The 24,673-nt window shown below is 39.8% G+C and overlaps 1 protein-coding gene across 12 annotated transcripts in view; it reads right to left on the reverse strand.

The window, feature by feature from the left end:
* The window catches only part of INPP4A (inositol polyphosphate-4-phosphatase type I A), a 134,362-nt gene that overhangs the window by 57,927 nt on the left and 51,762 nt on the right, over nt 1-24,673 (reverse strand). For 10 of the 12 annotated variants that reach the window (XM_065075631.1, XM_065075618.1, XM_065075563.1 and 7 more), the window contains exon 2: nt 17,074-17,133. The exons of the other annotated variants lie outside the window; for them this stretch is intronic. The gene's annotated coding sequence lies outside the window, so the exon portion shown is untranslated. The remainder of the gene's footprint in view (nt 1-17,073; nt 17,134-24,673) is intronic. 12 annotated transcript variants of the gene reach the window in all.

A 24,673-nucleotide genomic window follows, 5' to 3' on the forward strand; every position in this document is an offset into this window, starting at 1 on the left:
CAAAGAAAGCTGTATTATATTTCCCTATGTGTTTTTCACATGGAATAAACCGCACCTGGATTTTAAGAGAAGGCACATTTCACCACATTTGCAAAAAGCAAAGTCCACGTCAAGTATAAACTGAACTGTTGCTAACAGGAACTGACAAAGTCATTTACTAAACGGATTGTTAACTTGTAGCAGAGCTACTGAAACACAACAGTGTGTGAAAGATTACATGTATCGACAGACATGGGTCATTTTATAACATACTGGAAAAATATCTGGAATATATTGAAACATGCTGTATTTGTTTGCTGAATTTAAAAGGCCTAAATCAGTAAAAAAACCTGGAATGAATAAAGTACGTGACCTACAAAAAACCAAACCTTAAGTGGCTTCCATGTCTTTGAGGTGACCTCATAAGAGGAAATCAGACCAAATATTTCTACGCTGAAATATTTCTATGAATTTAATTATGAATAATTCTCCAATATAAGATCAGTGGCTTTCTATTAGAATATCACATTTCAAAAATTGTCCTTTACTTGTGAAAATTTCCATGAGGCTTCCAAGCTTTTTCTATCAGGCTTACTGAAATACTATATTCTTTGTTGAGGTGTGATTGAACAAAGGAACTATTAAAGAAAATAAATGTCTTGTACTCAATATTATGATATCTCTGAGAAAACACTGGATATTATTATAAGCTCTAAGGCAGAAAAGTCAAAGATAAAGTTTGGAACTAGTAAGTAACAGTATTTCTGCTACTCTGATGGGCTTAATGTGTAAAATAAGCAAACATAAGAACACCTGCAGACAAATAAAAATGTTGGGGGTACCTACTTGGAAGGTTTATGTCTCCTCACTCCAGCATATTACAGATTAAAGTGGTCTGTTCAGACAGAGAAGGTATCAAGTCCTTGTATAGCTGCAGTATGTGTTGTGCAACACTTTATTCTGCTCTGACTACATCTGCTTACAGACCAAATGTAACAAACGTTTCAGCCCAAAATTCAGAGAAAAATTAAGACTCCTCTAGGTTTTGGCCACCAATTTCACATTTCTAGAGTCCAGGGCTTTTAAAAACAATTTTAAAATAATTGTAACCACAATCCGCTGGTTTGTTTTCAGTGACTGATATTGATCAATCTTTAGAACTGATTCAGTTTAGTGGGCTTCAGAAGTTTATTTAAAAAAATAATATCTGCAGAGGGGTTGGTAGCAAAGACCACAAAAAGATATAAATGCTCTGCAAGGACAAAGGGCAAATATTAGTGCTGAGTTTCTTGCAGTGCTCAAAAATATGAGCTTAAATGTCAGAACTTTGTCAATTCTCCAAGCACTAACATGCCTTACAAAACTGCTATGTTACTATAGGCCAAGTTTATGCGAATCTCGCTTTTTTAAAAAGCAAATTTTGCATGGATACAGAAAAGCCTGAAAATGTGAAGGATGCATCTGAAATTACTTTCCTTCTTAAAGTTCATGACTAACTCACTCTCATAAATGATGTATCTGACTCTCAATTTTGTATGCTGAAGGCAAGCAACAGTGACACTGGCTTCTCCTGCTAACTCCTGACACCTCCCACCACACCTTCTCAGAAACTCGTAAGCATGCTGCCTATCACAGTAGTTAAACCTCCAAGGTAAGGCAGGCAAGGCAGCCAAGACGATGTTTCTGCCCACAGCTGCTTGTCTTGGTCATCTGGCCCAGGTGCAAACAGGTACCTGCACTTCAGCCACACAAGTTCTTAGTCCATTGTCTCATCAAAGCCACTTTCAGCAACAGGTTACACTAAGATACCGAACGGCATCTCAGTGTGGGCACACGTTTCTACATCCGCTGTCTCTGCTAGAGAAGCAGTGTATTTTGGCAAAAGGGTAGGAACAAAAGCTGAATATGAAGACTGGGTCAGAGCAAAAGGTTAATCAAGACTGAAGTCCTCTGAGAGCAGGCAGCGCTAAAGACTGAGAAAACCAGTACAATGAACAGTACTGGTATTTTGTGAAGCATCTCCAGGTTTGCATTCCCAGATTCATCTGACAAGCACTCTAGGAACTTTCTGAGCTGGACACCATACACAGACCTCTGTATTTAAGAGCTGGTGGTAACATGACAGCTAATGTGTTACCACAGCTCATCATGGTCCCTTGTAGCACTGTTATACTGTAACCCTGTAATACCATATTGCCATCACTAGTGACTGGCCATAAACCTTGCAGGGGGGCTTGCAAACGCTGAGGACTTCGGCTTTTCAGCCTCGCTTTGTCTGAACTTTACTTGACCGGCCTGCAACTTTGTTTTAGCCTGCAATTAAACTTGGTTTAGTTGTAATAACAATTTTTCCAACTGCCCAGAATTCAGTGGCTAATTTGTTCTTACTTTTGTTTATCTTTGTGTGGTAGCATCATCATTTCATAACTCCCCAACAATCACAGAATTATAGAATAGTTTAGGTTGGAAGGGACTTTCAAAGGCCACCCGGTGCAACCCCCTGCACTGAGCAGGGACATCTTCAACTAGATCAGGTTGCTCAGAGTCCCGTCCAGCCTGGCCTGGAATGTCTCCAGGGATGGGACATCTACCGCCTCTCTGGGCAACCTGGGCCAGTGTTTCACCACCCCCACTGTAAAACATTTCTTCCTCATGTCTACCCTGAATCTCCCCTCTTCTAGTTTAAAACCATCACTCCTTATCCTGTCATAACAGGCCCTGCTAAAGAGTCTATCTCCACTTTTCTTATATGCCCCTTTTAAGTACTGAAAGGCCACAATAAGGTCTCCCCAGAGCCTTCTCTTCTCCAGGCTGAACAACCCCAACTCTCTCAGCCTGTCAGTGATGCGGTGACGAAAAATACAGGCCTAGTATGCTAGCAGAGGCCTTGAGAAATGGAGACATAGGATGCAGAGGAGAGGAGTACAAGCATGGGATAAAAAGAGATAAGGAACAGAGCTGACACTTGGTGACACTCTGGCGGTAGATCTATGGTCACTTAAAGAACTGCAGACTTGAGGCTGAGTAAACTGGCTTCAGGGGTAATAAACAGAACAAAGAAATAGAATCTAGCATGCATGTAAGGTACCACATACAGTAAATTTAGATGTAACGTGGAGCTGCAGATCAGTGAAGCAACAGCCAAGTTTAAAAGCTTATTAGCAAACATAAAAATGGTCCTAAGAGGATCTGAGAGCGAAGAAGAGGAGGAAACTATCAACATGAACATAATAATCCTCATGTCAGAATCTGAAGTACTTTAGATAATAATGACTTCCTCCCTTTATATGTAAGGTGTGTTTCATCTTTGCACATAAAAAAAAATGAGTGCAATGGCACAGATGTGGAATTTAGTGCTATTCTTCACTGTTTACTTGCATCAGCAGATGCTGTTGTCATACTGTGTTTTAGGATAGAAATTTTTGAACAGTTGGGAGCACTAATTTCTCTGTTTCCAGCTTTTTAGGGTCATGCAGATCTCATCTCTACAACTTTATTTAGGGAGTTTTTATAGACTAAAGATGCAAGAATGAGAACTAGACATAACATTGTCAGGACAGTTTGTGATCACTGAGATAACATCTATGCTCCAAGCACAATCTATTTTCTTCCTCTGAAAACATAAAATGATTGTCTGCCCACTGTGAACCACACAATCCATCTTCATAAAATATTTATTTTAAAACAATAAATGTCATTAAACTAAACCTTTTTAAGAGTTTGAAGTGAAACAAGCTAGAACAAAATGAAATGGGACATTGTTAAACTCTTGTATCAGTAGCTTTCAATCTTTTCTGATTTGAAAACTCCCTGAAAATTTTCCAGTGGAAGAACCCTTTGGAACATGCTAATTTAGAGCTACTGATCGTAGGCTTACTTTCCTCAGTCACTTCCCACCAACTTATTTGCATAGTTCATGGGCAATTTTAAACCACCAACTTAAAACATTATAAGAACTGAACAGCTATGACTGTCAAGACTGTTGGGTTTTTGCTGTTGTTTTTTTCATCTTACATTATTTCCATCTGCTCCGAACTACAAACATTATTCACCTAACATTCTAAATTTTTCCATGTTTCGTCTCATTTTAGAAGTAAATTTGTATTTGGAAAATGCGAGCAAAACCCTTTCTGGGCATTTTCCAGTTCTGAAAAGGGAAAGTCTAATAATAACTTCTTTATCAAATTAATAATACCAAAAATGGTAATAGAAAGTAATCATTTTCAACAAATAAAAACAAAATCTAACTGAAACCCTACATGGCAAATAGTTTTTTATGAGGTATAGACTTAGAAAAAAACCCCAACCCAAAACAAAAACACCAACCAAGCAGTTTGCTATCTTCAATAAAAGCGAATTAAAGAAAAGTCAGAGTCTGGTATTACCTATGGGGAACAAAGGCAGGGGCTACTAGCTGAAATGCAGGAGACTACCACTCAACCTAAGCCCCGTGGATCTTGTAATACTGAAGCAACAACAGTGTCAATTTCTTATGAAAATTCAGGCTGCTAAAGGATGATGCAGCCTCGGTTCAAAGTAAAGACTGTGAAAGTCACAAAAATACCGTTCTCTGCGCTTCTGCTGTAGTACAAGTTTTTGTATAAGCCCCTCAAGTAGTTTAGCTAATCTGAATGATTTGCACTGTAAACTCCAATTTTACAAACAAATGAGTACTTTTAGAGATCCAGTGGGAATGAGAAGGTAGACAAGTTGGACTGTACAGTCAGGCAGAAGAAGCAAAAGTGAACATATTTATTAACATTTCTGTTTTTAAAGCATGATCACTAGACAAATGGGCAGTTTTGCTTCCAGTCAAACTCGCATAAAAGTGAATGTCATGAAACTGCAGCTGTACCTGCCTTTTACAACTGTAGATAAAACTACATTGCCTGGGAGTGAACAACAGTGGCATCCAAATAACAAGCATCAAAACATATTCTATTTTCCTCCCCAGTGACACCCCCAGGTCAATCCTGCATAAGTGAGAACAGAGTTTGCGAACGCTTATTCAAGTGGATTTTCCTCATGTGATCTGTCATAGTATAAAAGGACACTTTAATCTGCCAAGATAAAAATATGCTATGAATTTCTTCTCAGTTCTGGGAAAGCTCTGACCATGCAGTAATTGCTGTGTCTGTTTTTCAGGAGACCTAACAACCACAATCTTCTCGGCTCTCATGTTCAGATTTTCCTTTTTGAACACTGACATTGAAACCAACCTCAGGACAGAGGATACCTTACTCCTTTCGCACTACATGATTTCAAAGCAACAACATTAAGATTCAATACGCCAGTGCAGCCTCTCTAGTGACAGATGCAGCTGGTCATAGAAGGGATCTTTCCTGTTCTGTGAGGCTCCTATTTAGGGTACTGATTTTGTCTAGTCTAATGAAAGATGTTCTTTAATAGATGCCAAGTACTTATGGGTATTTATTGGTGCTCCAGGGAAAGGAGAAAAAGGAAAGTGTTTTGAATGATCCAAAAGAGCAGATCCAGATGAGTGAACCTGCACTGGGAAAGTTAAAAGCTGCTTTTATTTGAAGATTTGAAGAAAAATCATTAGAGATTTTTTGTCTGTGCTTGCCTCTTCCCTTCACTGCATAGCAAGACACCCAAGCTCTCATTTACAGACAAGCTGGAGTAGACCAAGTGCATTTCTCCATAAAGCTGAATAAATATCAACAAACATATACAGTAGAACACAGTCTCTTGAGACCACTCATTCCCAAAGTTCTGGGTGGCTGTTTTGTCCGTGGGGATCCATCACCACTGCTCCCCAACTGAATTTTGCTCCCAGCAGCGCCTTCTTGAAAAATCAGTCCTCAAGAGCAACTTCTTTCCATCTTTGCTCCTTCCCCATCAAATACTTTCTGAAGGCACTGCTCTCCCAACTTTCCTTCTCAAATAAATAAACGTGTGGCAGTGTTTGCTGACTATAACTACAACTTAACCCATCAAAGCAAATGGCTTAACACATATAACCCATTGTTTGTCTGAGGATAAAATGCGCCAACAGGCACCATACCAAACAAAGTTGATTTGTCATACTTACAAATCTGAAATACAAAAGGCTTTTCTTCGTGTTATAGTATACGGATTTCAAAGCTGATTAATAGAGAAATACCAGGGAAATAAACAAAAAAAAATCTTAAAGTTTGTAATTCAGAAATTAAATTCTACCTTTCAAACTGTTACTAAGGGCTACATATGTCTGAAATGTTTACAAAATACATTTTTTTCAGAATTTCTCTTCAACAACCATTTAGGTATACTATTACAGATCTTACACTTGAACTAGCGAAGGACTCATCTGTTTGAGAATGCATCAGTTGACCCAGAATATTTTCTATTATCTCCTACCTTATTGTTCAAGAGATTAAAATTCCCCCCAAACACTAATTTATCTTTTTACTTTGTTCCTATTTATGTAGCCTATGAACTATAAGACAATAACAAACAAGAGCGGCAATAACATTTTTTTCACTAACAATGAAAACATGAAAATCACTTATATTTATTAGTAACTGCAATTATATGCCAAGTTTAAACCTTTGTAGACTTGCATGCGAAAATATTCATAGCTCTTCTGCTAAAAAGTTAAAAAAAAAAAAAGGAAAAATAATCCAGCAAGCCAAACTAAGTTATTTATATAAACATGTACACATGTAATTAGAAAGCAAGAAACTCCTCTCCTAGTAACTGTGGATAGGAGGATTACATAAAAAAATGGCTTTTGCTGCAGAATATGGCATTGAGTCAAACAGAAGGGAGTCTGATTGTTTACCATCTTTTCTGTATTCCTATTACCAACAGATTATTACCATGATATTCCAACCACTACTTGGACATGCATTCAACTTGGTTTTTACCAGTCTTCTTTCCTAATATTGTTACTTTCTTTCTGTAAGGAAGGTGTTAATTGTTTTCCTTTGCTAAAGGTTATTCATGTTCTTCATAGTAAAGTCAACAAGTTATTGAATTAACCTGAGCTCATGCATTAAAAGAAACAGAATGCAGGGAAACCCAGTTACTTAAGGAATAAAGGTGTTGAAAATATTTCGGAAGTAATTTCCTTTAATTTCTGTGACAGTTAAGTTAAATTTTCCCTTCTCTCTAGATTGAAGTTCTTCATTCCACACCTTAAAGCACAATGAAAACCTTTAAAAATGGAAAAATCAACAAAAGGTTGATGGTGGCTGCTTTCCCACCCACCACCCACAGAAATTACAGCTGGTGCCTTGGTTCAAACAGGTTTAGCTTCTAAAGTCCAGCCTTGTTCAACTAGTGCTAACAGGGTTCATTGCAGACTAAGGCACCTGTTTGTATTAACAGGTATGTTTATTAAATGGATCCCGGCTCATCTTACGGGATGGAATTAGTAAGCTGAGAGTGCCAGGTGAATAAAAACAACAAAATCTCAAGGTGAAGATTTCCAAGTTTATGGAAAGAAGCTCCCAACCAAATGGTGGAAACGCCACTACCCAAGATGTTTCCAGGACACTCTGCCAAACCTGTAGGGTTACACAGCCAGAATTTCCTCCATGCAACTGTTCTTCTCCACACCTCCACTTTGAATCTTTGTGACTATTTGGCAGCTGCCTGGCAGAGCTCCAAAAGATCACCTTATCTCAAATCACAGCAGATTTGCATAAAAGAAAGTTGCCAACGCGAACATGCACAACCACGGTGAAAATACCTCCTTTCAGAAACACCAAATAAATGTTCAAATGTCCCACTAAAAATAGCTCAGCGTTAACAGCTGAGCAGCCCTTTCAAATAATTCTTCTTTGTTTGCTCACGTTAACATGTGCAAAAAGTCAACAATAAAGTACAATTTTAGACAGCTTACTTTTTAATGCTTTCAAGGAGAGTAAGCTCTCATAAGGGCCTGAGCTACAAATCATCTTTTAGACTATCTCATCTTTGCGTTCTAGGCATTTCTGGGGTTAAAGTCTAGCACGAGCCGTATTAAGATTTTTTTTTTAATATGGAAATTACAGAACAATCTTGAACATAAATATTCCCAAATGGATGTATTTTTGTTCCAAAGCAAAATTAGCATAAACACATCTGAAGAAGAAATTAATATTATCTCTGTCACGCTTGTCTACAAACTCCCAAAATACCTTGGCACATTTTGCTTTTAGTTTTTACAGCATATAATCTATCCAAACAGAAAACATTTAATTAAAAGTATCACGAGAGAAATATCCAAATAAGTTGGAATAAGCTTCTTTCTTGTACTGCATATAGTTCAACAGATATAGTTCACACAGATCCTATTTAATAGTACAAAAATGTGTAATTTTTTATTACTGTTTAAGAATCTGTGTGAACAAACCACAAGGACGGTGCTCACCTTGACTAAACACTACACTACGAAAAGGTTAAGCAAGCTGTAGTCTTCAGATGGGATTCACTTCACTGAACTGTACTGATGTTAAGCCAAACAGGTAACTAGCTAGAACTGAGCAGAGAGAGACAGGAACTCTCAGAAGGTAATTCTTTCTGACTTTTAAACAGCTATGTTAAGAGACTATGAAACAGGATTAATTTTGCATTCTAATATCTCATGTTTAATACTGATCTCCAACAGTTCTTTAGCAGACTAGGGAAGCATTCCAAACCTGACAGTACTCTTGTCTCTTAAATTTGTGCTTATTTCATCCATCCTATCCCCCAAAAAAGAATTGTGATGGGAAGCAAAGTTTTCCTACAAATTTCTCTATTTTTCTTCCTCAATAGGACTATGAGAAGCCTTTTTCCTTAAACTTAAGAGGCAGAAGACCCTCAGACCTGATCATCTTTTCTCCTCCAGAAACCTCTTCAAGTGTTGTTCTTCCAGTTTTTCTGGGCATCGTTACAAGTGACAGTCCGCAGGCCTGAAATGCTTCAACTGTTGTCTCTCAGGAAGAGGCTTAGACAGACTTTCAAATTAAACCCCCAGTTTGATAGCCAGAAAAACATGACTTGGAGCTAAATAAAACCTAGAATATAGAAGAAAAGGCCAAACTTAAACTGGGACAGATTGTAAATCTAAGGGAGTTGACTAGGACTCGAATAAACTAGAAAAAGCACTCACAGTTTTTCATTCTTCTCTGTCCTCCCTCCTTGCCATCCATCCTCTCAGACTGTCATTCAAAGCCCTGTGTTTCTAGCAGAACATCCCCCTTCCAAACTATTGACAATTCAGTCCATAAACAGTGTTTTTTCTTTACTGTGGCAATTTTCCAAGTAAGGACTGTGAGACCATTACACAATTGTTTTTGCTACGGAACAATAACAACTTAGTACGACTATGCAGTAATTAATTAAGAAGCAGGGGAAAATAAAAAAAAGAGCAAAGCTGTACTATTCTTCGCTGACATTCCTCTTGGCACTTAAAAACCTCAGAAACACAAGCCTAAGCACTTATTAATAAACAACTAACTAGAGAACTAAACATATCCTTGCCAGAAGTACATTAAAAAGGTTTCTTGCTGTGGCATTTTCTTCCTGTTATTTTATGGATAATTTGGCTAAATAATGACCTGATCAATGCCTTAATAGCTGATAAAGCCACTTAAAGCAACTCAGGATTTGCAACAGAGCAGAAAGCACATTACTTACCCTTGCTCAAAGAATTCAGCTCCTTTTTGAACCTGGTGATGAGACAAACCAGCATCTAGGTAAAGGGCAGCTCTTTACCAACATACAGTTACAAGTTCAAGCATTTCTCAAGCTAAGGATATATCTGGGGCAAGGGCTGTCACTGACTGTAAATACCGCACCTATCATTTGTCACTACGGGCACATCAGGGATCTTCAACCACAATTTTCACTTCAGAGCAAGCTTTCTTCTCATTGGTCGTAAGTTTGCTGCTCAGCAGTCTGCTTCTAAATGTATCTTTGTCACAGGTTAAACTTAACACACCTTTGTCCAGCCCTACAAATTCACTTGATGCCTGATTTATCATGCAGTTTTCCCTGTGCAGTGCATGGAAACTACAGTGAAATACCAGCAAGCATCACACTGTATAAGAGGGATCAAAAGCACAAGCTATCAAACAGCCTAACTCCAAAGAATCCAAGCAATCATCGCCCTTCAGAAATCTTTAAGCTTTTCCTTAACTGTACATCAAGCATTCTCCTACTGACTACTGCCATATATTACAGGATTATCACTTTGCACTTCTGTGTTGGTTAAACATTTTATTCGTATTCTAGGTACACACACAAACTCCAATCACTAAGAAATGTCATATATTCAGTTCACGTCACCTCTACAATCCCACACCTGGACACTTCTGTTTGTGTATCATAACGTTCCTACAGTAACACACTATTACACGTAAACTTTCATTTGTCCTCTGATGGACTACAGCCATCCTGTGTGTTAGCTGTCACCCAGCTGCTATCAGCCACATTCCAACACTCCCCATGACTCCCAGCAGCACAGCTGCAGTAATTTCATTTCCTATTTTGCTCCTCTTCCTGACATAGCCAACACAGCTGCTTCAGACTCCTCTTGTAACATCGTTCCTTTGATTATCCCTGCAGCTTTTCTCTGCATCTGTTACATACTGAGCTGACGTTTCTTGGATATTGCAAGACATGTTTCACACTTACTCCAGATCGGGTCCCAGTCCAGATGCACCCAGATGAGGTGCCCTCCCTCAGCTGCAAATACCGCTCCTGACACTTCTCTGGATCTTGCACCCACTTACCCTCATACAGGCTTTTCTCCTTCAAAGTCATCCACTGCTGGACCCCCTGCTCATAGAAGTTTTTGCATTAGTTCCTAAGCTGAGGCTGCAACACAATCCCATTTGAGACATTCAGAACAGATGCCAGAGTCAAGTGCCCAGGCTCTGTTAACAGTCAAAGAGAGAAAGGCAGGAGTTGCGTGCCTAATTAAAAATCTGCCACTTTCCACCAATTACATAAGAGCTTAGACTGTTAATTTTGATATCAAGGTTAAACTAAGTAAGTGAATTCCTGCCAGTGTGTGGCCTGACACTTCCCTGTGTTGAATTCCACACCTTTAATATTACCTAATTGTAAAATTAATTGCATAGTCATTCCGTCAAAACTCTGTACTGGAAATTAATCCGCAAGTTTCAACAGTCTGCTTTCAACACAACATGACAACAAAATCAACTCGACCCATGAAAAAAATAAAAAGGCAAAAAACCTAAACAAGTTAATTAAAAAAGAATAGTGAATCTCATATCTACCCCGTTGTCTCCCCTGGTGCCAGTTCTTTGTGTGAGTTTATAGTTCTTACACTAACCTAACCTTCCTCCACCTTGAACAATAGTTTTGATCCAGCACTATGTTAAATGGTGCAGTAGAATCCAGAGAGACCAGAACTAGCACTTTTTTTTTTTTTCTTTTTCTAGAAAACCTACTTTCTTATTAAAAAAAGATACTAGGTCAGTCTGACATGACCTATCTTAGCAAAAAAGATTGTGTTTCATCCTCCTTCCACTCAACTCTGGTGTCTTTAATTATTCATTCCTTCAAAATTTTTTCTAAGGTTATTAAGGTCAAATTAACAAACCTGAAGTTGCCGAGACCACATTTTCCATTTCCTTAGAGATATATATAACATTCAATAGTATCAAGAAATAAAAATCCTCTAAGATATCATAGTAACAAATCTACATTTTAATTACACATAAAAATAAGGTACCTTTAAGAAATTCCCAACACAGCACCTTAAAAAGTCACTCTGACAACCAGAAAGTCTAAATTGCTTTCAAAATCCGAGAGGTGCAAAAACTGAATGCTTCTTGTGAGATTACAAAAGTCTATGTGAAATGATGAGTCTATGTGAAAAGACTTCCTGAAAGCTCCTGAGACCCCAAAATCAAAAGATGATACACAGCAAGATATAGCTATGGCCTTGTTTAACTTGGGAAATCCCAGTTCCAACCTGAGATGCTGCTGGGATCTCTGTTACATAAGCCTCTTGAAGAGCTGCACAGTACCTTAGATTCGCAACATTCAGTACAATTTCTTATATTCACAAACTGTTGAATACGTTCATGTAGACTTTTTGATGCATTGGGTAACCCAAACATAGTACACCTGGAAAAGCTTTTGTGCTGTGGCATAACTTTCTTGATAAAATTAAAAGGCTTCTTAAAAGGATAAATACACTATCCAGTTCAAGAAAACTGTTTGATAGCATGATTCATTCTTCAAACAGTAGAAGTGTGAGTTGTGCATCCTGGTGCCTTAGAAGTAGGTTTGTAGCTGTCTGTGCAGGTCACACAATGTTCAAAACAGGCAGACAGCTAAGATTCTTTCTAAATATCATGGCTAAAAACTTCTACTTGGGCTCTGCCTAAATTAACTCATGTGGCACCTCAATAAACTCTTGTTCAGCAAGGCAAATCAGCTTGGGGGCAGAACATGAACACATGTGTAACTATAAGCTCCAGTCCCACTGAAACGAGCTGCAATATTAACATTTCTCCTGATGTAGGCATTAGGACTGACCTGACCTCCTGGGAGATCTCAGATCACTGACAACTGCTCCCCACTTCACCAAGAGCTGCAGGTGCTCAGTGTCTGCAAAGGACTTTTATTCAGATGTCTGAGTTCAGTTTAAAGATAGGTATTTGAAAATTTGACCTCAGGTATTTAAAGGCCATCTGCCCTGCCTTCTCAAAAGTTATGAAAAATCATGCACTAAAGCTAAAAATAACTAGGAGCCCCTTCTGATATTTATTCTACAGAGACTGGCATGCTAGCAATGCCCCAGTCTGAGGGATACTACCAGTTTTTTGTCTTTTATTACAGTGCTTCAAGCTACTGCACCCCACCTAGCCTTGGAGACCTTACAGAGAACTGGCAAGTGTTTGTAACGCACAGTCCAGACCTTTTGATGTATGGAGGTCTGGACTGAGGACCCGCACAGTCACCTCCTGTCTTATCTTCCCGGCTATATGGAAAATAGCACTGGAAGTAGGAAATTATCCACACACAAAGTTTCCAAGAACGAAAGTATTAATAGTAAATGGTAGGTAGTTGATTTTCAGGGTTGGTTTAAATGGTTCAGATCAAGTGTTAATCCTCTCAGTATGTTTTAGTGAAACAATTATTCCTGAAATCCTTATAATGATTCTGTAGTAATTCATCTATGTATCTCTCAAGGATAATGCTGAGATTATTAACAATTAGGCATGGGACATTTTGTAATTTAAACACTGCAACTGTTTGATAATTAAAATGCAAACACAGGAGTGAAATGAGTATCTCATTGAATTGTATGCAAGCTTGGACAGGATAACGTTCCAAACACTTTCAATGCCTGACGTAAGAGTAGCACTTAATTAAAGAAAACCCTTAATTTATTTTTGTGCTTGCACAGAACATGATGTAGGTTAAATACTTGTAAAAAGTGACAGAGTAATGATAGTAAAGAAACAAAGTAATAGCACGCAGATCATGGTAGTCTCCAAACACTTAAAACATTTGCGATTCTGCTGCCTTCTTCTCACTGACTCTGTGCCCCCTACAGCCGCTTCTCATCATTTATGTATCATCGTGTCCTCTTACCCTTCTTTCTGTCCCTTTCCCTGCATTCAGGCTCTGCTCTATCTGATGATGCCTTCATTTAATATTTTATGCAGACTCATTCCTTCACCTCTGTCTTCACTGCTAAAGTCACGGTTAACTCTGCAGACTAGAATCAGCAGAGACAGAAAAACACCTAATGGAATACAGAACATTATTGAAAGGCCAAGTGCTTCACATTATGCAATAACTGTACATTAGTTACTGCAATTACATATAAAGTCCGGCACAGTGCATGCAGCCAATCTAGCACTAACAAGAGGATGATGAACACAGGATCACTGCACAATGAACACAGCCATGCATTCACACATGGCCTGTTCTGCATTTTAATACACTTGTCATGTACTGATAAGGATAATGGCTGAAACATTGTGGCAAAACCAGTTCATCCAGCCTATACCATCAGTATAGGGTGACTTGCGATGTACATATCAACAACGAGATAATGAGCCACAGACAAGGCCGGCTGGCCAATACAAGATGTGGGAGATGTGCCGGAGAGCACATAGCTCCACCTTCTGATATGCCCAGCATGGCAAAAAGGGAAAAACTGAGACCCTTCAACATGGCCTGGGACTTGTCAGTCTTTCTCAATCACCCCCTTCCCCCCATATTTTCTCTCTTTCACAATAATACCTCCACAAAAGACCAAAAGTTACGCCAGCAGGCAACCCAGAGGGCTATAAAGACCCACCTTGTGCAATTTCTGGTGGCGCCCACCCACCACCCTGAGGACCACTCTGCCCACCAGTCTCACCACATGAACGGAACAAGACACCAGAGGACACCACACATCACTGGACCCGAGACTGCAAACTCCATCATACATGAAGCAGAGCCATAAGGATGGTGAAATCTTTCTCTCTCTTTCCTTTCTTTCCCATACTTCTACCTTTTTGCATTCCTTTCTATATGTAACGTAAGATTTACAGCCCGCATATGCCACGAATTTTTAATATTTATCGATTGAACCTACAATAACATAAATCCTTCTGTCACCAAATCATATACCATTTGGGCCAAGCTGCAAAATAAAAGCCTTTTGTTTGCGGACCTTAAGTACTGTGCGTACTGTTTTCCAACTGGGTGGGACCCACCAACCTGAGTCACTTCTCCCCCCCCACCCCGACTCATACCTGAGGACAGGATGTGACAACACTTTACAAACTGGCAAGAAGGGAAAAGCAAGAGAGAAAGGAACAAACCAGCGAATGCTGGTTTTTGTTAAAAAACAAACTGTGAGAGTGGATAGTAAGCATGCAGTGAAAGCTAAGCTAGCTTGTCGTGCTAATAAAAATGCCTTTCCTTAGTCAGTCACTCATGCAGTTTGTACATTCATCACCTACACCAGTATGTGCTTTACCAGGGCATGTTTTCTGGAAATGCCAAGAGAACTGACTGAGGAGAAACCAAGGACAGCTACTTAAATGGGTGTCACTGAAGATAAACTCTGTGTTACACACACACATTAAGGAGCCTCCATCAAAAACACTATGTGGAGCTTTACATATGCAACACTGAGTTTGACTCTTAATGAAGAGGCCACTGAAGAAAATATGCACCAAAATACCAAGCAAGCAGGCAAACAGATGTGGGTGACATTCTCTCGTCTTTCTTTCCTATTTTCTCTCCAGACCTAATCTAACACAAAGCTTCAAATGAGTAGTGGGATCTGTCTATATGGAGTTGATTGCACAGAGAGGGCCATATTTGAGAAACACTTAATTAGGATTATATGCTGTCCCTGGTGGGGAGCCCCAAATGCTGTTTTTTTCCTCTATTGTTATGGATTTCTTTGAAAGTGTGGAGACAGACCCCACTGGGGAGAAGACAGAGCTGTCTTGGGGAAAAATGACAATTCTTCTTTAATTTCTTCAGCAAGAAGCAGCACTGAACTGGATGGAGATCCAAGATTACCCCAGGCATGTCTTTTTCAGTGCAGACAATGATTAATAGGAGAAAGAAAGATGATATGAATGACTAGTATTACTGCAGTTCCTTTCAAGTCACAGTAAAGCTAGCCACAGGGTCTGGCAACACTAACTCACTGCTGGCAGCTTCATCCCTGCCTTCCTGGGATCGAGAATGATCTGTAAGTGCGTGCCTGATTCCTGAGTTATTCTTCACTGAACAGTTCAAGATGGTGAAAGGAAAAAATTGCATATAAGCCTGTGGAGCATCCTGTTGTGCACTGTATTCCGTTCTGCCCCAGTTAAATAACCAAGTCCATGGTATCAACTGCTCATTTTAATTCCAGAGGTAGGCACAATCATGGCAGCACACCTCTCTAGACTTTCCAATAAATGATCCTCAGTCTTCATTAAGGCATACATCTGATACAAGAAAAAGCAATGCTGCATGAGGAAGTGCATTTGCTGATTCCATCTGCTTGATCTTACAAATGAGCTTTTTCTCCCTTAGCAGGACTTGGGGAAAAATATCTCTGAGAGGTCACTACTGTTCATCACTGACAGTACTCCAGCATTCATTCCTTGCTGAACTCTGTAAAAGGGCCCTAAGGGCACTATATCAGAATTTCAGCACATTACTCACGTGACTGTTAGCATCACATTTGACCATGAGCATCACATTTCATCCCTCGCTGCCTCCTATTCCCAGACCAGCAAAACCTCCTGCCTCTACCGGAAGACTTCTTTATCATATCTTCTTGAGGTTAAGGCCACATCCCACACATCACCAGCATGTGTGCAACAACTTCTCTTACTCTCTGAAATCCCAGAAGCCAGGTGCAGCTGGTGAGTCTGACACACAGTCCAGCAACAGCTGCTTTGGCCCATACGAAGAAAGAGAAGTCCTATTACTGAACTTTGCTTTGAAATGAGTGGGGAAGAGTCTTCTTGTAAGTCTTCTACTAACAAGAACCCTACCAGGACACACAACAACCTCTCAGGGCCCAGTAAGGTGACCATCAGCCTCTGCCCCCTGCCACATCACAGGACATGAAGTAGTTCTTTCTCTATGGAGAACTAAATACTTGACAAATGTTTGCGAAGTGCCCAACAGGTTTCAGTTCCCATCCTGAAGGACAGTGCTCGATGCTACAGCAAAATTCAATGACAACAAAGGCAGATCTGCCTTCCTCCATCTCTGTTGACTCAGGATGTTCAAGGGAAGAAAATTAAAGAACCACCAGTTTGTTCTCACAGTGGAAAAAGGTGACAAATATTGACCTTTCACCATAGGCTGTACTTTAAATCTTAGAAATTTCCAAAAACACATCACTTGTTCAAAGATGAACAAATCACACTATCACTAGCTAACGACCTACCTCAGCTTCTGCGGACAACACACTCAATGATAACACAAAACCTCTGGCCACAGTACAACACGTAGGGTAAGCATGCCACTGATACCAGAATGCAGGATCTTGTCAGCACTTCATTATTTCTGAGGCTCAAGTTCCTTTTGCTTTGTATGATTCTAATTCATTTAGTCTTTGAACCTTTACATTCAGTGCCCACAGATCATCACACATTATAATAGCAGTCCCTAAAATTATATTACCTTACTCCATCTTTCACAGATGAAATTTGGCATGTGCATCCAGTTCTTTTTTAATAAAGCCTGAAAGACACACAAAGGACAAACTGTTTCAGACTGAATGGATCCAAATAAGCAGGCTGCTAGTATAGGAAAAAAAATATCTGGGGGAAAGCAATAAATATAGGAACAATTTTTAAAAAACACATTTTGTAACACAGATCCTTTATCATTTGAAACAGAATCTGGAGTGTGGCTCACTTCTGAGGAAAGAGAATACAAGAATAAAGCCAAAAGAGAAATTTCACAATCAGGTACTGTTACTGTAGCATTTTACACTTAAGGACTGTGATGTATATCTCCCTTCTACTATATTAATTAAAATATAATGCACTTAACTAAGATACTTTTCTTTTAAGTCTGTAATACACTCAATGCAGTTATGGTATAAGAAGCTCAATAAAGTATCTATTTCACATCACCAGCAACAACCGAGCTCTTGCTGCACAGCTTCTCAACTCAGCTACTGCCTGACTGTCCATTTCAGCTGCAGTCAGTGCTGGGGTCACCACGTGGCATTGCAGCAACTTCTCCAAGAGGATGCTCAGTGAAACAGAAATGCTAACAACTGAACCCAGCCCCTCAAGCAATTTTTACTTCCTGCAGGTCCAGACTGAATACAGATGCCACTGGCAGAGAGATTTAAGAGTTTCATTTCTTGCTGCCAACACCCACAGCTCTTCCATTGTGACAAGGAACATACTGTCCTTGGCCATACCAGCATCACTCACCACAGCTAAGCAATAGGCATCTTAATGGGTTTTTTCCCTTCAAGAAGTATAATCAAGACATTTCCTAGCATGCTTTATCCCATAAATTGATCAGTCCAGAATCCTTATCCAAGTTCACTGCCAAACAGGTACACAATCCACATGGCAGTAAAGGCAGCTAGACACGAAGGTTAACTTTAACCTGAGAAAGCCACAGCCCTCCTAGGCTCCCTCTGTAGCCAGCCAAATCCAAGATCTACACCACTTAATCCACTAGCTATTGGAGTCAGTCCCTTAGGTGCAAGTGAGACTCCCCATCACGCTGTCCAGAGCTGCTTCTGCTCTGCCTAACACAGTTGTCACACGGTACCCTAACATTTCACTCGTGGCTTCTCCTCAGATCACATGGTGATCTTAAAACACAATCATTATTTTGTGAGGGTACCGTTGTCAAGTTTCTGGTTAACAGTTGCCGAAATGACGCAAAAGCTGTGTTGCAACCAAACAGAGCAGTGCTTTATAGTGGTAAACTGGGAGTAGGTGCCTTGCACGCTGGCACAAGGGCAGCTGGGAGGCTGGATAGTGCAAAACCTGCCAAGATGGAGAGCAAGGTGAGGTACACAAACAAACCCGGCACAGTGCTGTCCATACATGGAACAGCCCATGGAGTGAATTATCTCTACCAACTCACTCATTCCAGATGCAAATCCAAAGTAAAGTAACATGCAGTACAAAAAAGCAGGGAATAAGGATGAGGGAGTAAACTGGAGAGTAAAATGTGAATTAATTGTACGGGAAAAAGGGCTGGGCTACAGGGAAGTCCAAGACAGCAGTCACCTGAATACTCTAGCTCACTTCTCAGCCTTTGACCTTGAAGGCAAGAGACAGGCTTCCTCTAAAGCGGTCCTGCTGATGTTATTATCTCCTGCTACAGCCCAGATATGACCGACTCCGGTATATAATTTTTTTTCTTTCCTCTTTTTTTTTTTTCCTAATGACATGAAAGAGAATGAATGTGAATCCATGTAGGCCCTTTTGCAGCATCACAGCATCTTGCAGACTGAGACATTACAGAAGAGCACAAGCCAAGCCCAGCAAAACAACACTGGTGCATTCAGCACACTCTGCTGAATGATTGCTCCACTGCACATCTCTTTCCAAGAGGGAACCCATTTCTCAGCAAGAGGTAATCAAATCTGAATTTACAGAATCATTCAGGCTGGAAAGTATAGCCCAGCTTTCTGCTCCAAGCAAGATCACCGCTCATCTCAGACAAGGTTGCTCAGGGCTTTATCCAGGGACAGAAACGGTTCAGCCTTTCTCAGCAAACTGTTCCACTGCTTGACTGCCTGTTGTAACAGGTGCCACTGGAACCAGTAGTACAGTTATTTCGTATTTCCAAAGGCATTACAGAGGAAAACAATAATTAATAAGCAATTGCTTACTGCACAACTGAGGCACCACATGAACTGATGTTTCAGTCTCACACCTTTACCTCTCTATTTACACTCAGAACAAAGACATTAACTGCATATCTGGAAATTAAAAAAATAAATCCATGGTTCAAATTTTTTATCCTAAGGCCAAACCAAAATCTTTTCAACCAGTGTGCTCTCCAGGACAAGAACAAGTATGATTTTTAATGTGAAATATCTGCCATTTTGCTACAACAGCATGTAAGAAATCTTTGACCACAGTACCACAAAACTGTGGCAAGGTAACAGGTTCCTGTGTGGAGAAGATACTTCTCTAGGGCAAATATATAAATATACACAGTAGGATTAAGAAAGCTAAGACTTTAATTCACATAAAAATATACTGATCAGTCATAAGCAAAACACTCCTTATTATATTAAGTTCAGGGAAGATTCATACATAAAGCAAACTTCAGATTTGTAATGCAGTATATAAGACGTGATTCATCATTTTACAGTGCTGTGTGTAAATATTTTTGAAAAATCAAAACGATTAAAGAAGAATCAGGAATGAAGTAAAAGAAATAATATAAAGCTAAAAGCACTAAGAGACACACTACAGACAAACAAGAAGAACATCTGCTACAAACTGGCAGTTTATAAGTTGAGAAACACCAAGAAAAAGGAAGACCTCTGTGTCAGACAACACAGCCACAAAAAGAACAGATTCTGCATGAGGGTGTACCAGCCAATGTGCTCTTGTTACTACAAAAAGCAGCAATGAGATCAAGTCAGGAACACTGGTTATAACAAGCTGAACACTGCCCACCCCGGTCCGTAATGTGTAGAGAGAAGGCTTATGAGGACAACTGAGAGTCGACGTCCCCAGAGCACTTGAAAAAATTGCAATGCTTGGCAAAGTGGGGGCTAAGATGAATTACAATTTGCTCTCCAAAAACACATAACAAGGGCCAAGCACCACAGAGGTGAAAAAAGCATTAAGATAAATAAAATGTTAACAAAATAACTAACCTAACTAGAATAATGGCAACCAAGAAAGCTAGTTTAGCCAAGGAAAAGCTTGGTTTCCATACAAAAGGAGCATTAAGCCACTGTTAACACTAGATGCAACAGCTCAGGAAACTTCTTCCAGCCCCGTGCTTCTATGCATTCATCAGCAAAACATCTGAAATTTCTTACAAAACTACACCTCTTCACAGAAGTAAGGCAGCTCAAGTTTTCTTATTTTTCATTGTCCAGGGTGAAGACAGAACAAACTTGAGGTTCACTTCTATGACTGTCAGTTCACATGAGAAGTTACAAAGCATTTTACTTACTCTGGCTTTTGGAGAGTTCCTCAACAAGGACAGAGACATCATCTGATATTATGTGGAGCTCTTTTCAGAGTTAAACGTGATATGCAGTAGTTTTTGGCGAAGTCTTTTACTATTTTAAGTCATTTTTACTTTCATAAATTCAGTGCAGGCACACAAAGTTCTAATTTGGTATCCTTTATAGCTTCAACTGTATTTATTTAGTATAGTTATTTTTTCTTTTTTCATTCTAGAAGCGGGGCACACACAGCTCTTCGACACTATGAAAGCTACTCACAAAGCAAGTCACAGCCAGCCAGCCACAAGACCAAAGGCTGACACAACGAACCTGCTACGTTATAACCCTGTACCACATTCACCTTCAGGTCATTTAAGATGAATACTTCAACCTCAGAAGTCATTATTCATTACACGTAAAGTGACGAAATAAATATGGCAGAGATTATAAAAGAAACTAAAAATACTTTTTACAACACTGTGGCAAAAGGCTAGTTCTGTGGCCACAGGCAAATCCCTTTCAACTCTGTGGCTCAGCTCACACATCTCTAAAATAGAGACAGAGACCCAGTACCTACCTAATCCATCAAGTTTCTCTGCTGGCAAGTTACTTTCATACCTTGCTCATCACCATCAGGAAGTCACACCCACTTTGCAGAGCAACATGGGAAATCACACATTCTAGTGATAGGTTTTGAAATCAGTCCTTCTGTGAGAGTTCTAGAAAAATATTGCAACTTCTGCAGAGCAGGCTACCTACTGATCTCCCCACAAGTTCTGACCTCGCGCAGGTGCCCTCCCGCTCTGAACCCCATTCTTAAAGCAACTTTGGTTCTTCAACTACATTTCTAGAATCCGCCTGTAAGTTCCCTCTTTGACACAATCACATTTTCTAAATGCACTCCAATTCTGTTGTGCTTTGGTACCTGATTAAGAACCACTAAGTGCTAGCTTTAGCAATAACAACTAAATTGAACATCAGTAGTACATGCCCAAGTAATAAGCCCAGACAGTCCAACGGCACTTGCATATGAAAGATTCTAACTGGGCAGCAACTCAAGCCCCTCTTTTTCGCCCTACATCATACTTCTTAAGTTACATTGCCCTGTAATAGCACTAATACCACGGGCAATGTGTGGGAATGCGCTACTGCAGACCACACCAAGGCACAGTCTTCTTGGCATGTTCTGCTTCTGGCCTTCTGCATTAAGGAATGATGATATTAAAAAAAGAAAAAAAAGGTTCTTCAAAGACTTTGGCATGGCTTTGCTTAATTAAAACCATCTAGAAATTGTTTTGCAATTGACTGATTATGGTAGTTTCAGCCTTAGTGCTTGCTGCCAGATTCTAAAAACCATTCAGATCCTTCATGGTGATGAAATGATACATAGCAACTTTTTCTCTCCCCAATTGCTTGTACTTGCAACCAGAGTTACCGCACAAACTGAAGAGAACACCAGTTCTCAATTAAGTTTGCCACACCATTATTCCTGAATACTGCAGAAAGTAAAGCACATAACACTATTCCCTGTGGAGAAACCTCAAACTGTGACACAAAACAAGCATAAGAATGACAGGGAGTGTACATGCTCCTGTTGAAAATGCCTGACTTTCTCCTCTGCCCTCCCTTCTTCCCTCTTCGCACTCACCGGACAGCCGCTAAATCACCCCAGGGAGGAAGGAACAACTAACCCTTTTCCTTTGCAATTAAATGTGGTGTCGACATCTTTGAAGGGTACCTGAAACTCAAAATACCAGGTATGATTTTGTCCATTAGTTAAACAGAGAAAGCAGAGCTGCCTTGCCCAGAGGCCAGCTGTGACAGCGTTTGTGCAGGCACAGGCCAGCAGACATGCCCTTCCCATAGGAGTTGAGCCAAACTAAGCTACTGCCTCCCATTCCCCCTCCTATCCACCAACAAAACTGCAAATGTTAGTACAAATGTTAGTACAAATGTTAGTAAACTTCTTCTTCAAAACAAAACCAAAACCCCCAACACTAGCCTACTTGGACACACACACAAAAGAACAAAACAGAACAGTTTGCAAAACGTACAGTTTAAAGCAAAGCACTCTGACAGAATCAAGATGGGGAAGGGCTATATTTACTCTTTATGGTGACAAATTTCAGGAGCAGGAGCTGCAGTGGACAAGCAGCTGAGGATGAACCACATGACAGTAGAGCTGCAAACAAATGCACATTCAAAGCAAGCTGTCAGACCCAACGTAGGTCAGAAGACGTTTCCTGTAAACGTATTTTAAAGGCTCAAGTTTCCAATAATCAACCTACAAACTCGTGCAGCATGTTCTTTTTCTAGGTCAAGATAGTTATGACCTCTGCTACGAACCTCAGGCACACAGAAGGTCGAATATACTGTGCATCCTGCTGTGCTGACTGATCTTCTCCTTTGCCTTGCAGTAAATAAATTGCAGCATTCTTTGAACTCTTTTACAAACTATATACAATTTCCTGAAGTCTTCCCTCATATTTCCATTTTGATATACCAGTCTTCAGGATTTTAAAGAGCATAAACTGTCTTCATTTGGAGCAAATTATTACTGTGATCGATCTGGCAATTCCTTCTGCAGTACTAACTTACACAAGATGCTCTCACCATTATATCAAAATATGCCTTACAGAATAAGAGGAAACTTGCTTTGGCTTGATCTAACTTCCCCAGAATCATTTCAGATTTGCTTGCATTATGTATGCAACCTGTACTTCCACAACATTAAATTTTGAGCTATTTTCAGCTCTTGGTTGGGAAGAAATAAAACACACACCTGTGACTGTATCTGTATCCCTGGTTGCAGCAGTGCTCTAGCATTCCTAATGCTAGGTTGTGTTCCTGAATAAGTCACAACTTCTTGCGGGGCAGAAGCACAGCCACTATTTACCTTGCTCTGCACCTGGTTTTCATGGAAAGAAAATCATAGTACATGCCAATACCCCCAAAAGTTGAGCAGACATGGAGCCAGAACCCACAGCATGCCCTCACATTAGGTCTATTCCTCAACGTTGTCGCATACACACCTCCACAAGCCAGTCTAGCTAAAGACTGCTGTCTTGCAAAATGGGAAGAGAGGAAAAGATGGTTACAAAACACATTCTCAAGGTCAACCTGGTTTGCACAAGTGGTTTCTGTATTTCGTATTCTATTTTAAATATTAAAGAGAAGCCCTGGTTTGCTATTACAAGTATGATCGATCCAACCATTCATTACATGCTTATGCAGATGAGATGAGGTGTTTGAAGAACACCCGGGACCATAGTGAATTAACTTGAATAGTTTTGTAATATTGTTGACAGTAAATCCATGGTGTCCAGTACCTAAAGTTCTCACCCCATTCTTTCATTTATCATATTAGTGTCACAGTAAGAGACACTAATTTTTTCTTAGTTACCGAATGCCCAAGTGCTCATCTCCTTTTTATCACAGGAGGCTGTGCTTTCAGTACAAATAATATTCCATTTTAAAACTTAACATCCAAGTAATAATGGGTGGAAACTATCTTCATGTAACGTAACCAAATTATAATTTTCTGAGGGTGCCCAGTTTTACAAAAAACCCTGAGATGTTGACATTAAGATGGGTTTTTCTTCTAGGGTGATCCATTGCACTGACCTTGTCATGCATATACTTTTATGGATTCCCAAATGCAACTTGAGAGCTGATGCAGATTAGAATATTGGGCATTCCACCCAGGAAATGAGCAGCACAAAATGGGGAAATCCAGGCTGCACTATTATTTTTTTGCATATAAATAGTCACATGTTTACTGTGAAGACATTTTCTTGGGTCCCAGAAATATGAATCACAGAGAAACAAGGGGAAAAAGTGCAAGTTGTAGGGAAGCTGGGAAAGGTGTCATACTTCTAAAACACAAATGCTGTAAAATATTACACTCTCCATTAGCTACCCAGCCCTCCCAAATGCTTATTTGCCACCTCCGTTCTTTCTCTTAGAAGCCTTTTAGAGGTATGGAAATGCTGCTACTGAAGAGTAAGCACTGTGCTAGGAATGAACTACTTTTCCCATTTATCCTGTATGCCTTGCCTATGACAGGAAGGAGTATCAAATCTTCACACAAATTGAGTCAAATCACTA

This window comes from Columba livia, chromosome 1 (genome assembly GCF_036013475.1).
Source record: "Columba livia isolate bColLiv1 breed racing homer chromosome 1, bColLiv1.pat.W.v2, whole genome shotgun sequence".
In the NCBI taxonomy this organism is placed as follows: domain Eukaryota; kingdom Metazoa; phylum Chordata; class Aves; order Columbiformes; family Columbidae; genus Columba; species Columba livia.